Source organism: Arachis hypogaea, chromosome 13 (genome assembly GCF_003086295.3).
Source record: "Arachis hypogaea cultivar Tifrunner chromosome 13, arahy.Tifrunner.gnm2.J5K5, whole genome shotgun sequence".
NCBI classification, from domain to species: Eukaryota; Viridiplantae; Streptophyta; class Magnoliopsida; order Fabales; family Fabaceae; genus Arachis; species Arachis hypogaea.
Window position 1 is genome coordinate 125019048 of NC_092048.1, and position 17725 is coordinate 125036772.

Here is a 17725-nt window from a genome sequence, read left to right on the forward strand (position 1 = left end):
GGATGCAGCTTGCATTCCATGCAGACTCTGAGAGATCATATTGACTTGCTGAGTCAATATTTTATTCTGAGCCAATATGGCATTCAGAGTATCAACTTCAAGAACTCCCTTCTTCATAGGCGTCCCATTACTCACAGGATTCCTTTCAGAAGTGTACATGAACTGGTTATTAGCTACCATGTCAATGAGTTCTTGAGCTTCTGCAGGCGTTTTCTTTAGGTGAATGGATCCACCTGCAGAAGTGTCTAGTGACATCTTTGATAGCTCAGATAAACCATCATAGAATATATCCAGGATGGTCCATTCTGAAAGCATGTCAGAAGGACACTTTTTGGTCAACTGTTTGTATCTTTCCCAAGCTTCATAGAGGGATTCACCTTCTTTCTGTCTGAAGGTTTGAACATCAGCTCTAAGCTTGCTCAGCTTTTGAGGAGGAAAGTACTTGGCTAAGAAAGCCGTGACCAGCTTATCCCAAGAGTTCAGGCTGTCTTTGGGTTGAGAATCCAACCATAATCTAGCTCTGTCTCTTACAGCAAAAGGGAAAAGCATGAGCCTGTAGACTTCAGGATCTACTCCATTAGTCTTAACAGTATCACATATCTGCAAGAATTTAGTTAAGAACTGAAAAGGATCTTCAGATGGAAGTCCATGAAACTTGCAGTTCTGCTGTATCAGAGAAACTAATTGAGGTTTCAGCTCAAAGTTGTTTGCTCCAATGGCAGGAATGGAGATGCTTCTTCCATGTAAATTAGAATTAGGTGCAGTAAAGTCACCAAGCATTCTCCTTGCATTGTTGTTGGGTTCGGCTGCCATCTCCTTTACTTGTTCGAAATTTTCAATCAAGTTGTCTCTGGATTGTTGTAATTTAGCTTCTCTTAATTTTCTCTTCAGAGTCCTTTCAGGTTCTGGATCAGCTTCAACAAGAATGCCTTTTTCTCTGTCCCTGCTCATAAGAAAGAGGAGAGAAAAAGAAAAGAAGAGGAATCCTCTATGTCACAGTAAAGAGGTTCCTTATTGTTAGTAGAAGAAAAGAAGAAGAAATTCGAACACAGATAGAGGAGGGGGTTCGAATTTGGTGATGATGTGAGGAAGAGATGTTAGTAGATGAATAAATAAATAGAATAAGATGAGAGAGAAGGAGGGAATTTTCGAAAATTATTTTTGAAAAGGAGTTAGTGATTTTTGAAAATAGTTTTTGAAAAATGTCAGTATTTTTTTTTCGAAAATTAAGATTTAAAAATTAAAAATCAAAATAATTAATAAATTAAAAAGAAATTTTGAAAAAGGGGGAAGATATTTTTGAAAATGAGAGAGAGAGAGTTAGTTAGGTGGTTTTGAAAAAGATAAGAAATAAACAAAAAGTTAGTTAGTTAGTTGAAACAAATTTTGAAAAGATAGGAAGTTAGGAAGTTAGAGAAGATATTTTGAAATCAAATTTTTGAAAAAGATAAGATAAGAAGATATTTTTGAAAAGATATGATAGAAATTGTTTTTGAAAAAGATTTGATTTTAAAATCACAATTAATGACTTGATTCACAAGAAATCACAAGATATGATTCTAGGACTTAAAGTTTGAATCTTTCTTAACAAGCAAGTAACAAACTTCAAATTTTTGAATCAAAGCATTAATTGATTATGTTATTTTCGAAAATTTGATATAAAAATAAGAAAAAGATTTTTGAAGAATATTTTTGGAATTTTCGAAAATAACTAAGAATTTTGAAAAAGATAAGATTTTCAAATTGAAAATTTGATTTGACTCATGAGAAACAATTTGATTTTAAAAATTTTTGAAAAAGTCAACTCAAATTTTCGAATTTGATGAGAGAAAAAAAAGGAAAGATATTTTTTTGATTTTTGAATTTTTATGATGAGAGAGAAAAACAACAAAAAGACTCAATGCATGAAAATTTTGAATCAAAACAACGAATGCATGCATGAATGATATGAATGTCAAGATGAACACGAAGAACACTTTGAATGTCAAGATGAACATCATAGACATAATTTTGAAAAATTTTTAATGCAAAGAAAACATGCAAGACACCAAACTTAGAATTCTTTAATGCTTACGCACTAAGAATTCAAGAATGCATATGATAAACATGAAAAGACACAAAACAAAAAATCATCAAGATCAAACAAGAAGACTTACCAAGAACAACTTGAAGATCATGAAGAACACTATGAATGCATGATATTTTCGAAAAATGCAAGATGCATATGCAAGTGACACCAAACTTATGACATGACTCAAGACTCAAACAAGAAATACAAAAATATTTTTGATTTTTATGATTTTCTAATTTTTTTGGATCTTTTTTTTTCAAAAATTATATGAAAAAGGAAAATAAGGATTCCAAAATTTTTAATATGAATTTCAGGAATCTTGCATTCTCAGTCTAAAGCTTCAGTCCAGGAATTAGACATGGCTCACTAGCCAGCCAAGCTTTCAAAGAAAGCTCCAGTCCAAAACACTAGACATGGCCAATGGCCAGCCAAGCTTCAGCATGTAACACCAGAGTATATTGCTCTTGATAACAAATTGGTGCTCATCATTTATCAAGTATGTGACTTACCTCTGATGGTTTGGAAGCCTCAGTCCAAAAGAATTTAGACATGGCTTTACAGCCAGCCAGGCTTTACATGCTTCATGAAACACTAGAATTCATTCTTAAAAATCTTGAATAAAATTTTTTAAAACATTTTTATTTTTTTTTTCGAAAACAGATGAGAGATTTTTGAAAATATTTTTGAAAGATTTTTTGAAAACAAAACGAAAAGAAAATTACCTAATCTGAGCAACAAGATGAGCCGTCAGTTGTCCAAACTCGAACAATCCCCGGCAACGGCGCCAAAAACTTGGTGCACGAAATTGTGATGTCCAGGCTCGAACAATCCCTGGCAACGTGAGCAACTTAGTACGCGTAATCGTAATTACACTTTAATTATGTAAAATTCATGGCTCTTTCTTTCCCCGGCAACGGCGCCAAAAACTTGGTGCACGAAATTGTGATGTCCAGGCTCAAACTATTCCTGGCACGTGAGCAACTCGGTACGCGTAATCGTGATTATGCGTTCATAATTTGTCACAACTTCGATACAACTAACCAGCAAGTGCACTGGGTCGTCCAAGTAATACCTTACGTGAGTAAGGGTCGAATCCCACGGAGATTGTTGGTATGAAGCAAGCTATGGTCACCTTGTAAATCTCAGTCAGGTAGATATAAAGTGATAATGGTGTTTTCGAATATTATATAATAAAATAGGGATAGAGATACTTATATAAATCATTAGTAGGAATTTCAGATAAGCGAATGGAGATGCTTTTCGTTCCTCTGAACCTCTGCTTTCCTGCTATCTTCATCCAATCAGTCTCACTCCTTTCCATGGCTGGCTTTATGTGATACATCACCACTGTCAATGGCTACTTTCGGTCATCTCTCGGAAAAATGATCCAATGCCCTGTCACGGCACGGCTAATCGTCTGGAGGCATCACCCTTGCCAATGGCTTCATCTTATCCTCTCAGTGAATAATATGCTCACGCACCCTGTCACGACACGGCTATTCATCTGTCGGTTCTCGATCATGATGGAATAGGATTTACTATCCTTTTGCGTCTGTCACTAACGCCCTGCAATCGCGAGTTAGGAGCTCGTCACAGTCATTCAATCATTGAATCCTACTCGGAATACCACAGACAAGGTTTAGACTTTCCGGATTCTCTTGAATGCCGCCATCATTCTAGCTTACGCCACGAAGATTCCGGTTAAGAGATCTAAGAGATATTCATTCTAGCTTATTTCATGTAGAACGGAAGTGTTTGTCAGGCACGTGTTCATAGGGGAGATGGTGATGAGCGTCACATATAATCATCACCTTCATCACGTTCTTGGGTGCGAATGGATATCTTAGAAGTGAAATAAGATGAATTGAATAGAAAACAGTAGTACTTGCATTAATCTTTGAGGAACAGCAGAGCTCCACACCTTAATCTATGGAGTGTAGAAACTCCACCGTTAAAAATACATAAGTGAAAGGTCCAGGCATGGCCGAGATGGCCAGCCCCCAAAACGTGATCAAAGGATCATAAGGTAATCCAAAGATGATCAAAAGATACCTAATACAATAGTAAAAGGTCCTATTTATAATAAACTAGCTACTAGGGTTTACATGAGTAAGTAATTGATGCATAAATCTACTTTCTGGGCCCACTTGGTGTGTGTTTGGGCTGAGCCTAAGTGTTGCACGTGTAGAGGTCCTTCTTGGAGTTGAACGCCAGCTTTTGTGCCAGTTTGGGCGTTCAACTCTGGTTTTGGCTCCTTTTCTGGCGCTGGACGCCAGATTTGGGTAGAAAGCTGGCGTTGAACGCCAGTTTACGTCGTCTATTCTTGGCCAAAGTATGGACTATTATATATTTCTGGAAAGCCCTGGATGTCTACTTTCCAACGCAATTGGAAGCGCTCCATTTCGAGTTTTGTAGCTCCAGAAAATCCACGTTGAGTGCAGGGAGGTCAGAATCCAACAGCATCAGCAGTCCTTCTTCAACCTCTGAATCTGATTTTTGCTCAAGTCCCTCAATTTCAGCCAGAAAATACCTAAAATCACAGAAAAACACACAAACTCATAGTAAAGTCCAGAAATGTGAATTTAACATAAAAACTAATGAAAACATCCCTAAAAGTAACTAGATCCTACTAAAAACATACTAAAAACAATGCCAAAAAGCGTATAATTTATCCGCTCATCAATGTTCTCCTCACTTATTGTTCGCGCATGCAGGTAATTCGCTAGTCGATAATCAATTCCATTCACTTTTCTCATTGCATCCCCTTTCCTTGTTCTCTTTGCTTTCCTTTTCCTTTCTCTTTTTTGTTCTGATTAAGCTCTGAATGTCAAATTGAAACATGATACTATTTTACTTCTGTAAGAAGGATACTGTTTCTTTCTTTGATTTTAGAATTTGCTTGATTGAAAATAGAAGGATTCATGAACAGAAGGATTCATGAACCTTTATGCTTGCTCTTTACTTCCTTTCTAATTCATGTAGTGCAATAACCAAATTGTGCTTTTGCTTCTGCTTGTGGGAGTGATATAATATGACATTAGACTTTATATCAAAGTCCCTAATGAAATTATCCTTGGTTTTTGATGAATCTGATGATGATATTTGTGGATCCTCAACAACAAGAATCTCTTTGATTACTTCAGGCATGCTTTGCCCTTTTATCATCTTCTTCCAATATTCTCCCACCAACTGGTACTATATATATAGATTAATGTTACAAGTTTACTTGTTCAGGCTTTAGTGAATTTCCCTTTTAAAGTTTTAAACAATCTAATTGAATCTCCATTTTGATATGTTGATGCTATTTGACGTGATCAGGCAGGTGATGCATGGTTTCTAAATACTCCTGAACAATCATTGAGCTTCATCCTTGCAGATCAAGGTTTTGATGTATGGATAGGAAATGTGCGTGGAACACGCTGGAGCCATGGTCATAGGTTTTATTCAATGAAGAATAAGGTGTGTGGCTCTTCTTTGACCTATAGAGATGCTGACGGCGTATGTGATTAAACTGAAAATAATATTAGTGCATAAAGTTCAGTGCTAAATAATTATGAGTCAAAACTAAGAACCAAATGTTCATTTATTCTGAATTTGAATTGGGGGAAAATATTTGCAATTGATATGAATAAGGTCACACTTTAGTAGGTTTTATCATTCAATTATTTAATAGTAAAAGGGTTTGTGCCGAATACTATCAAGCCTTTTCTATTTACTTTGATATGTTTGAAATAAAAATTATTAAATTGTTCTCAGTGCTGAAGCTACTTATATTCAGCACCAAATTGAGTTCCACAGCACTGTTGATGATCACTGATCTTGAGAAAATATTCTAAATTGTCATGATACTTATATTTTCATTTCACTGTCATTTTCAGTGTATATTATTTTTATTGGAATTGTTAGAGCCAGAGTTTGTACAGTGCATCATGTGATTGATTCAACTTTGGTCCCTTGATAGAAATTCTGGGATTGGAGCTGGCAGGAATTAGCCCTGTATGATATGGCAGAAATAATCAATTACATATATTCAGTAACAAATTCAAAGCTATTCATAGTTGGGCATTCACAGGTAGTTATGATTCTGGACATCATCCTTTTCACTTGCTATTTGGTGGTTGTTGTAGTATGCATTTTATTCATTTCTCTTATTTCCGGGGAACAATTATGTCTGTTTGGGAATACCTATTTACCTTTTGATTTTCTTTTTTATTACACAGTAGAAAAATAGTTGGTATGGTTAAGTGTGGATCTGTTGTGCTGTAACGTGTTCATCATCCTTGCAATTTGGTTTCTTTTAGTTTTACTTGCTACTTCATTCATTATTTATCCTGTTTTATTTATGCACACAAAAGGAATTATTTTGTCCGATGTCTTATCATTCTCTCTGCTCTCATTTATGCTCTAAATTTGTTTGTTTGATGTAATATATTTATTTTTTGTCAGTATCATGGTGGGACTAACTTTGATAGAACTGCTGGTGGACCATACATTGCCACTTCATATGATTATGATGCTCCTCTTGATGAATATGGTAAAATTACATTGATCAAGAAGAATCTCTATTTCCAATATTTTTCCATAAATGATCCTTGAGTAATTAATTAATTATTGTATGTAGGCAACAAAGCTCAACTAAAATGGGGTCACCTCAAAGAACTCCACAGGGTTTTGAAGTCAATGGAAGAGAGTCTTACAAACGGGAACGTTTCCCAAATTGATTTTGGCAACTCTGTCACGGTACCAAAATACATGAAAACAAAATTACAACTCTACATTATTTTTTTCCCTCTAATTGAATTAGAGCAATAATGAATAATTACTTTTCAAAAATAATTATTTTAGGCCACTGTGTATGCCTCAAACAAATCATCAAGTTGCTTCTTGACCAATGCCAACACTACCACCGATGCTACTGTCTCGTTTAGAGGAAGAACCTATGCAGTTCCAGCATGATCTGTTTAGCTTGGCTTGGCTTGGCAAATATACACGCCAAGAGATTTTTTATTCCATAAGATTTGACTACATACTCTTTTAATTAAATATTTGTTTGTGATGAATTATAGTTGATGTATCAACACACTTTGATGTATGGTTGTTACTTAATATTATAGTTGATGTATTAATACACTTTGTTTATGTTTTGAATTATATTAATTTGCTTGTTTATAGTACTTTTTTTTTAGTTTGATAATACGATGAATTTGTTTATTTTTTGAAATATTATAAATATTCGAATACAAAATAGATTAAAAAAATTGTATTTATTAAATTTATATTTATTTTGTATGAAAATAGGTTTATTTTTGTAATAGAAAAATAAAAAAAAATATTTTACCTTACCGACGGATTTACAGACGGATATTTTGTCTGTAATCAGAGTGTAGATGATTTTTCAAAGTTCAAATTACAGACGGAAAATCTGTCGAAAAGTTCGTCGCCTTCGAAAAAATGGATGCAGAATTTACAGAGAGAAAATCCATCGGTAACTGGTAAAAATCCGTCTGTAATTTTCCGACGGAAAAAAAATCCGTCGGTAAATAATTTCCGACGGGGCTTTTACAGAGGGACAAAATCCGTCGGTAATTTCGTCGTTAACCAAAAATCCGTCTGTAAATCTGTCTGTATTAATCCATTTTCTAGTTGTGCAAAATTATATTCTAATAATGATGATGATGATGACGATGATGATGATGATAATGGATTGTCTCATAATAATAATAATAATAATAATAATAATAATAATAATAATAATAATAATAATAATAATAATAATGACAACAATATAATTAATAATAATAATAACAAAAACAATAATAACAACAGTATAATAACAACCATAAACAAATAAAATTATTTATGAATAAAATAGTAAATATACTTATACATTGAGAATTATGCAGATCTTTAATAATATGCTCGTTAACTGATGTAAAATCACAAATTATTTTAATAAAGTTAAATTTCCATCCAAATAAATTTTACATCTTCTCTTACTACAGATATTTTTACTCTCCTCTCTATTTTAATAAATTTTGTGCTTCTCCTCTTATTCTCTTTTTCTTGCACAAAACATAGACAGAATAAATTATATAAAGGATAAATTTGTTCTCCTCACTCATACGTGTCAAACATGTACGTCCTTACACACCTGTAAAATGTAGGTTTTATTTTTTTTAGACACTACAAAACACAAGCTATATTTCGATGGCTTTAAGATAAGGAGAATATTCATATGATAACTTCTTTATATGAAGATGATATTATAAATTTTTAAATAATTAATTAAATATATTTAATCAAACATATTAATTTATCTAATGATCTATAATATTATTTTAATGTAAAAATATCATCATAAAAGTATCCACTTTAAGACAAAAAATGACCAAAACAAATAGAATTTGTATTCTTTATGATGATACATGTTTCAATGCGTGTTGAATCCATCGCTACAAAATACAATTTACGTTTTGCATGTCATTTTTTGTTTTCTTCTATCTACTAATCGTAATTTGCGTTTTGCAAGTATGTGAGGGATTAGTTTCATTTTTGTATAATATAATATGATACAATAAACGTGGATTACACCATTTTTTATGAGGAATAAGTGTAATAATTTGTGTCATATATGTGATAAGATTAAAATTATAATTTTAAATTATTCTATTAAAATTAATTTAAATTGTAATAATTTAATTAATAAATAAGTAATATGATGTATATTGTCTATTTTTTTTAAATTTGGTATTAAGTGTATTAACTCGAATGTAGCTATTAAATATATAAGAATTATGTTTAAATTATGAATTCTCTAAATGAAATTATCTCATTTAAAATATTTAAATTATGATTTCAATCATAAATTACAATTATGATTTAAAAAAAATTGATATGATATTACATTTTTTTCCTATTTCACTATTAATATACTGATATTATAAGTCTAAATTACAGTATTTTACTGAATTTTGGCTGAAAAAGAAAATAGTTATGTGTTTCTATCATTCAATTTATTTAATACACTATGTGCTAACACTAACGATATTTTTTAAAAAAATATATTGATAAAAATAGATATAATATGATTACAAATATAACATAAATAAATAAAATATATAAATAAATGCTAAATCAATTTGCTTACCAATGTCTTTGTTAAATTTATTAAATTAGAGAATAATTACATATTCGGTTGTTTGGTGATCATATAGATGATCAAGTAATTAAATTGTAAATTGATATCACAGTGTGCATCTTATTTTTTCTCATTTTTGAATGAAAGCGAGAATTGAGAGAAATAAGTAATAATATATAAAGAAAAAAAAATATTTTGCACTACAACTAACACATAATTATTACCAAAAGAAATATTCACATCAAAATATAAAAATTTTTCATACTGCAAATCATGAAGATCAATCACAATGTACTGGTCACTTCTTCCTATTTTTGACCATGATATAAGTTTTTCTTTTTCAGTCTAGAGTCTAATAACATCTAATTAAACAAAAAATTAAATTAAAAGTACCAAATTAAGAACAACTGAGTGATTAATATAGGAAATTATAACTTTATATGTGTATAAAATAAAGAGAATTTATTAATTTATTTTATATTAAACGATAAAACTAATAGTAGTATATTAATAAAAGGATATACCTTTAAAAAAAATTACAATACAACAACAGCAACAACAACAAAGCCTTGTCCCGCTAAGTGGGGTCGGCTACATGAATCAAACGACGTCATTGTGCACTGTCATGTATCATGTCTACAGAGAGACCGTTTACATGTAGATCTCATTTGACCACCTTATGGATGGTCTTCTTAGGTCTTCCTCTGCCTTTCGCCCTTTGTCCATCTTCCATCTCATCCACCCTCCTGACTGGATGTTCTATCGGTCTTCTTCTCACATGTTCAAACCACCTGAGACGCGATTCAACCATCTTTTCCACAATGGGTGCTACTCCAACTCTCTCCCTTATATCTTCATTCCTTATTTTATCCAATCGCGTATGACCACTCATCCATCTCAACATCTTCATCTCTGCCACACTCAACTTATGTTCGTGCTCCCCTTTAGCCGCCCAACACTCCGTACCATACAGCATAGCCGGTCTTATAGCGGTGCGATAGAATTTACCTTTAAGTTTTAAAGGCACTTTTTTGTCGTATATAAAACCAGATGCACTCCGCCATTTTGACCAACCTGCTTGGATCCTATGATTTACATCCTGTTCAATCTCTCCATTATCCTGTATGATGCACCCAAGATACTTAAAACTTTTAACTTTCTTTTTGTAGGATGTTTTCTCCAATCTTCACCTCTATATTGGGGTTTTCTCTTCTCAGACTGAACTTACATTCCATATATTCCGTCTTGCTACGGCTTATGCGCAGACTATACACTTCTAGAGCTTCTCTCCATAACTCCAACTTCTTATTTAGGTCTTCCCTTGGCTCTCCCATAAGGACGATATCATCGGCAAAAAGCATGCACCATGGCACAGGCTCTTGGATGTGTTCTGTGAGTACTTCCAAGACTAATGTGAAAAGGTATGGACTTAAGGATGATCCCTGGTGTAATCCTATACCAATAGGAAATTCCTCTGTCACACCACCTTGAGTCTTCACACTAGTTGTGGCCCCATCATACATGTCTTTAATTGCCCGAATATATGCGATCCTTACTCTCCTCTTTTCTAAAACCTTCCATAAGACCTCCATTGGTACCTATCATACGCTTTTTCCAAATCAATAAACACCATATGTAGATCCCTTTTATTACTACGATACATCTCCATCATCCTTCTTAATAGGTATATCGCTTTAGTGGTAGATCTGCCTGGCATAAATCCAAATTGGTTCTCTGTTACTTGTGTCTCTTTTCTCAACCTCCATTCTATCACCCTTTCTCATAACTTCATAGTATGACTCATAAGCTTAATCCCTCTATAGTTTCCGCAACTTTGTATATCCCCCTTATTCTTGTAGATAGGTACCAAGGTGCTCTTTCTCCACTCATCAGGCATCTTCTTTGACCTTAAAATCTTATTAAAAAGCTTGGTTAACCAGTTGATGCCTTTTTCTCCAAGACCCTTCCAAACCTCAATCAGGATATTATTAGGTCCTACTGCCCTGCCATTTTTCATCTGCTTTAGAGCCTCTTTTACCTCGAAGTCTCGAATCTTTCGATAGTAGTCAAAGTTTTGGTCTTCTTCCCTTGTGCATAATCGACCAAGGCTCGGAAGAGTCTTCTGTCCCTCATTAAATAACTCGTAGAAGTAGTTCTTCCACCTTTCATTAATCTTCTCCTCTTGAAACAACACCTCTCCATCCTTATCCTTTATGCACTTAACCTGATCCAAATCTCTCGTTCTTCTTTCCCGACTCTTTGCGATTCTATATATACCTTTTTCTCCTTCTTTCGTGCCCAAAGACTGGTAGAGACCCTCATATGCTCTTGTTCTTGCTTCACTTACAGCCACTTTTGTCTCTTTCTTAGCCGCCTTATATTTTTCCCAGTTATCTGCATTGCGGCATAAAGACCACTCTTTAAAGCATTCCCTTTTTATCTTTATCTTTTCTTGTATACTCGCATTCCACCACCAGGACTCCTTGTCTCTTGGTCCTATTCCTTTAGATTCACCAAAACTTTCTTTTACTGTTCTTCTAATAACTTCTGCCATCTCCCTCCACATCTCTTCCGCGCTTCCATTTCCATCCCACTTTGCCTCTTCTCCTACCCGTCTTAGGAAGCTTCTTTGTTCCTCACCTTTCATCCGCCACCACCTCGTCCTTGGGTTCTTCGTATGATGTCTTTTCCTCAACTTTTGCTCAACGCGAAAAATTCATGACGAGCACCCTATGTTGTGTTGTCAAACTCTCTCTTTACAGTTAATGCAAAATTTCCGGTCGACTCTCCTCAACAAGAAGAAGTCGATTTGAGAGCTTGTCATGCCACTCTTATAGGTTATAAGATGTTCGTCTCTCTTTTTAAAACATGTATTTACGATGAGAAGATCAAAAGTTGAGGAAAAGTCCAAAATAGTTTTACCCTCGGCATTGATCACCCCAAAACCATGGCCTCCGTAAATACTCCCATATCCAGTCACTTCTCTCCCAACATGGCCATTTAAATCTCCTCCTAAGAAAATCTTATCTCCCAAAGGTATGCCTTGAACCAAACTCTCTAGATCCTCCCAAAACCTTATCTTGTATTGTTCGTCCGAACCCACTTGCAGTGTATAGGCGCTAATCACATGGAAAGCACCTCCCTCTACCACAAGTTTGATAGAGATGATCCGATCTCCCACCCTCTTGACATCCACTACGTCCTTCTTCCACTGCTTATCCACAATTATTCCAACCCCATTCCTATTCTTCACCTTTCCTGTATACCAAAGTTTGAAACCAGAAGTATCTAACTCCCTAGCCTTTGCACCAACCCATTTCGTTTCTTGTAGGCACATAATGTCAATCTTCCTCCTTGTCATGGTGTCCACCACCTCCATGGACTTTCCTGTTAGAGTGCTTATGTTCCATGTCCCAAATCTCAACCTTATGTCGCTTCGACCTTCACCTTTTACTTTGTGAACTAGCTTATTTACCCTCGTCCGTTCACGAAAATGCGAGAACCCTTGCTCATTTAACACTACATCCGGGCACCGATGCAGCGGCTCTTGCTTTGACACCGTACTCGAGCCATACGGCGCGTTGCTTCCGGGCAACGACCTAACTTTAGTGCAATAATGTCTTTGATTCATGTTATGGGGTTCGGCTATATTTTTATGTTGGTTGCCAAAGACCTAACACAACCCTCCTCCTTTATCCGGGCTTGGGACCGGCTATGTACCGCAAGTGTAACATAGGCGGAGTTAAAAAAAAATTACAATACAATTTCAAATATTTTCATAAATAAACTGTTAAAATTTTTGTTATCGACAAAATGATGCTATTATATAATTTCTTGGCAAAACTTAAAATTTAAAGGAAAACAGTTTTATGTGGGTTAATATAAATTAACTACGTACCAAATAATTAGAATCGTTCATTTGTTTGTTTCAATATATCAGTACGGGCAAACAAATTAAAATTATTATCCGGAATTTTATGATCATCGACCGTATGTACTATATATGACTACTTTTTAAAATTAAAGATTTTTTGCACGTATGTACAATCGAAAGATATATTCCGCTTGATTCCTCAATCTCAAAATTTGAGAAGACATAGACCTTCTTTTCTACCAATTCATCATTCTCAAACATTTTTGTCAAATAATTCTTGATTGAATAATGAATTTTATCGTACTACAAAACAAATTAAATACAAAAGCGATTAACATCTATAAAGCTATTAAAAAGAGTTGTCTTTGATTTGTGGAATGGTATACTTATAAAATTAACTTAAAATACGAACTACAAATATTTTTAAGAATTTAATTTTGATACACTAACAGTGTGAAGTACTTTTATATGTGCATCCAATTACGTAATGACACATCAATAAAAATAACTACCTTTCACATTGACCACGTGAATGGTCATCTAAAAGAACAGATGTAATTGCACGACTGTAAAAATATTTTACACTATTAGTGTATCAAAATTAAACTCTATTTATAAACTGAACTTAGCATTACTTGAAAAAACTTAGTAAAAGAATCAACTATCATTTATTATAACTATTTCTATATAAGCCGTCTTATTCTTGTCAAACTTGGATGAGACTTCCTATAGCCTTATAATTCTGATCTTTATTTTTCATACTTTCTCGTCGTATAATCTACTATAAGTGATACTATTGATAGGATCGTAGACAGTAGCCATTAGGTATGAAAAAAAAAAATAGAATAAAGACTATGTCGAAATTATAAATTTTTTAAATGATAAATATGAAAAAAATTTACTATTACTTCTTTTATATATTAATAATATATCAATATTTTAAAAAATATACCAATAATACTAATAGTTTAAAGATAATTGTATTATATTTATAATAGATTTAGTTATTACTCTAAATAAATAATATATTTAAAAACTAAAAAAAAAAGATTAGCGGTAATTATGTTTAGAATGTTCCCATATTTTTTTTATTTCTTTTTGCTTGCCATTTCTACACCGCAATATTAGATCAAGGAAACTCTAAATTTAAAATATAATAATGAATATGTCACGTAAGAAAAAAATAATGAGTTAAAAGGGAATATATATATATATAGAGAGAGAGAGAGCAAATACAAAAAGATATGTTATCGTAGTAAAATATCACACTATGAATAATTATATTTGTCAAGTAAATTTATTTATACACTATATCTATTATATTATTTTATGTAAAATTAAAATCTACTCTCCTAACTTAATATCATATACATATTTGCTCTCAACATTGTCCAAAATTAAATTGAAATTATGTCTAAAGTCTTAACACTGTAAACAGAGTATAATTAATATATAATATTTTAATAATTAAATATCTAAAATAAGTTAATAAATAACAATAATTAATACTTAAATAAAATATCACATATATATATATATATATATATTTGATATTCTTCAGAATTAAATTGACATCATGTTCAAAGTCTTAATATCGCAATTGGGGTATATATAATTATTACCTAAAATATTGAAAAGAAATTTTTAATAAATGTGAAAAATAAAAATAAAAAGAATTAATATATAATAATAGTGTTTAAATAAAAAATTGATGAATAATAATTATAGGTAAAAATAGTATTTTTATTTTGGAGAAAAAAATATGAGAAATTATTTAATAACTCGTGCTATTCACATGATAATAAATTGTTCAATAACTTGTACCATGCACGTGATAAGGTTGAAATTATAATTTTAAATTATTTTATTAAAATTAATTTGAATTGTAATAATTTGATTAATAAAAAAATAACATGTTATGTGTTCGTTTTGTCTTAACTTAATCTAATGTTAAGTGTATCAACTCTAATATAGTTATTAATCGTTTTTGTTAATCTACTTTTTTTTTCTAAATTTATGATTAAAATAACAATTATAAATATTAATAATTAAACAAATCATTATATTATAATTATTTACATTTTATTGCCGAAATAAAAAACGTACTATTTTTTTATTTAAATATTTTTTTATTTATGCTACCACTATATATTGATTGTTTAGTCAATAATTTTTTTATTGGTAGGATATATTTATTTATTTTGTTTAAATAAAATTTAAACAATATTTAAACAAGATAAATAAATATATCCTATCAATAAAAAGAAAAAAAGATGATACATATATCCAAGAAAAAAAATAAACTTAAAAATCGAAAAAAAGAAAGAAATTTCATATTAAAAAAATTTAAAAATAACCTATCTAAAAGAATGGTCATAATATATAAATTGAGGCAACAATTTAAATTTTTCTAAAACTAATTTAATCAAATACTAATATTAAAACTAAATTATTTAAATAATATTTAATCTATTCTAGTCCTTAAATACGTATAGATTAGAGTCATTCTAGTAACAACAACCAACCGAAATAACATCATAAGATCGAATATTTAGAATTCGTATAAATTCAGACCATCTTCTTGTTAAAATTGTCAAACTAAATTGACCTTTATTTTTCTCAATGGTATTGCATTAATGCACCAGAAGGCCGGTAGTTTGCAAAAAAATCACAATATGTTATAAAATTATTTTTAATACAAAAACTTAAGAGAAGAAAATTTAAATATAGTACCAATCTTTGAAATTGCATCTTTAAATTTGACACGAATTTTCTAAAATTGAACCTAAATTAAGAAAATTCAATCTTATTATATGCTCCACTTTGAATATTTTCGGACAAACGTAAAAAGCGTGGAGGAAATGTAACTTGAACTTGACCTACAAAACTCTTTAGAAACAATTGCTCAATCAAAGAATAATAACAAATTAAAAAAAAGAATGCTTTGCCTCTTAGATTTAGACTTACAAACCGCAAAAGAAACATTATATATAATCTTTAGTAGTACAAAAATAATTATAGAAATTAATTATTGATATCAATATCAATTTACCACTATCAACATTAGTATCATATTTATGGCAATTAAATTATAAAATTATGTTAATTTTTTTATTTTTAATTATTGATATCTTAATCCTTTTAAAATATATTTTATCTTTTTAAAATATAATGTGCGTGTTGTTTAGACCTTTTCTATTATTATTATTATTATTAATTGATATCAATATCAATTTGTCACCATTAATGTACGTATCAATTTGTCACTAATTATACTTGATTTAAAATAATAAATAAAAATATTAATGATTGACAATTAGTATTATACAATTAATATAATAATTAGAAATTTGGATCCTCTAAATTTTGAATTTTTACTTTAAAGAATAAAGTATGATCTCTCACTCTTGAATAGTTTCTCTCTCATATTTTCTCTTGGTCTCACCTATAAAATAAATGGTGAAAGATCGTACTTTATCTTCTAAAGTAAAATTCAAAATTTAGAGGATCCAAATCTAATAATTAGTATCAACTTGTATCAACGTGTATATCAACTTGCATAATAATTAAGAATTAGAATTATATAAATTAATATAATAATTAGAATGATTAAAAATATTTAATGATTGATAATTAGTATAATAATGTATTAAATATTAATTTTTATATAATTATAAAAAAGACATATAAAATAAGTAAATATAAATGATTGACAATAATATCTAAAATAAGTAAATTAAATAACAATAATTAGAAAGAAATCTTTAACAAATGTGAGAAATAAAAATAAAAGAAATTGATAAATAATAAATATAAATATATTAAAGAATAATATTTTTATTTTGGAGAGAAAAAAATTTATGAGAAGATGACACCTTATCTTTATTAGTTAAAAAAACCTAATTTTAGTAAATTAAATAGATTATTATTATTATTATTATTATTATTATTATTATTATTATTATTATTATTATTATTATTAAAAAGATTTATAAGTACAGAATAATCCCTGCATTAAGTCACAAAAAAAATAACATGTGTATTAAAAAGAATTTTATCATGGTTAGAAGAATCCGTACTATTAGCATATTATTATCATATCATATCATATCATATATCTGTAATATAAATGGATCACCGTAACTTGCCACTAATAAAATTATTGTATAATGAATAAGAATAAGAATTGTATCAATATAATTAAAATTAATATAATTAAAAATATTTTTGATTGATAATTAATTTAATAATATATTAAATATTAATTTTATATAATTATAATAAAGATATTTTTATAAAATAAATTTAGAAGAGAAAATAATGCATTCATTTTGGAGAAAAAAAAAGCTCATGAAGAGATGACACATCACCTTCATTAGTTGGGGAAAAAACCAAATTTTAGTATATTAAGTAGATAGATAGATGTTAGAGGGTCAAAAGAATTAATTGTTTTTTGCCATCAAGATGTTTAAAAGTGTAGGATAAAATATGTTATTTATTATATCTATTATACATTACTAATTTTACAACTAAAATGTGTCACATGTCACTTTTTTGTAATTGAAATCAAATATTCCCCCCCCCTCTCTCTCTTACACTTATTCTATCTTTTTTATATATATCATTATCAATGATTAATTAC

General features: G+C 30.6%; 1 non-coding gene across 1 annotated transcript; it reads left to right on the forward strand.

Moving 5' to 3' along the window:
- The first annotated feature begins 309 nt into the window (after nt 1–309).
- On the forward strand, nt 310–417 carry LOC112738873 (small nucleolar RNA R71). Its single transcript, XR_003169825.1, has one exon. It is a non-coding gene; the product is annotated as a small nucleolar RNA R71 (small nucleolar RNA).
- The last annotated feature ends 17308 nt before the right edge of the window (nt 418–17725 follow it).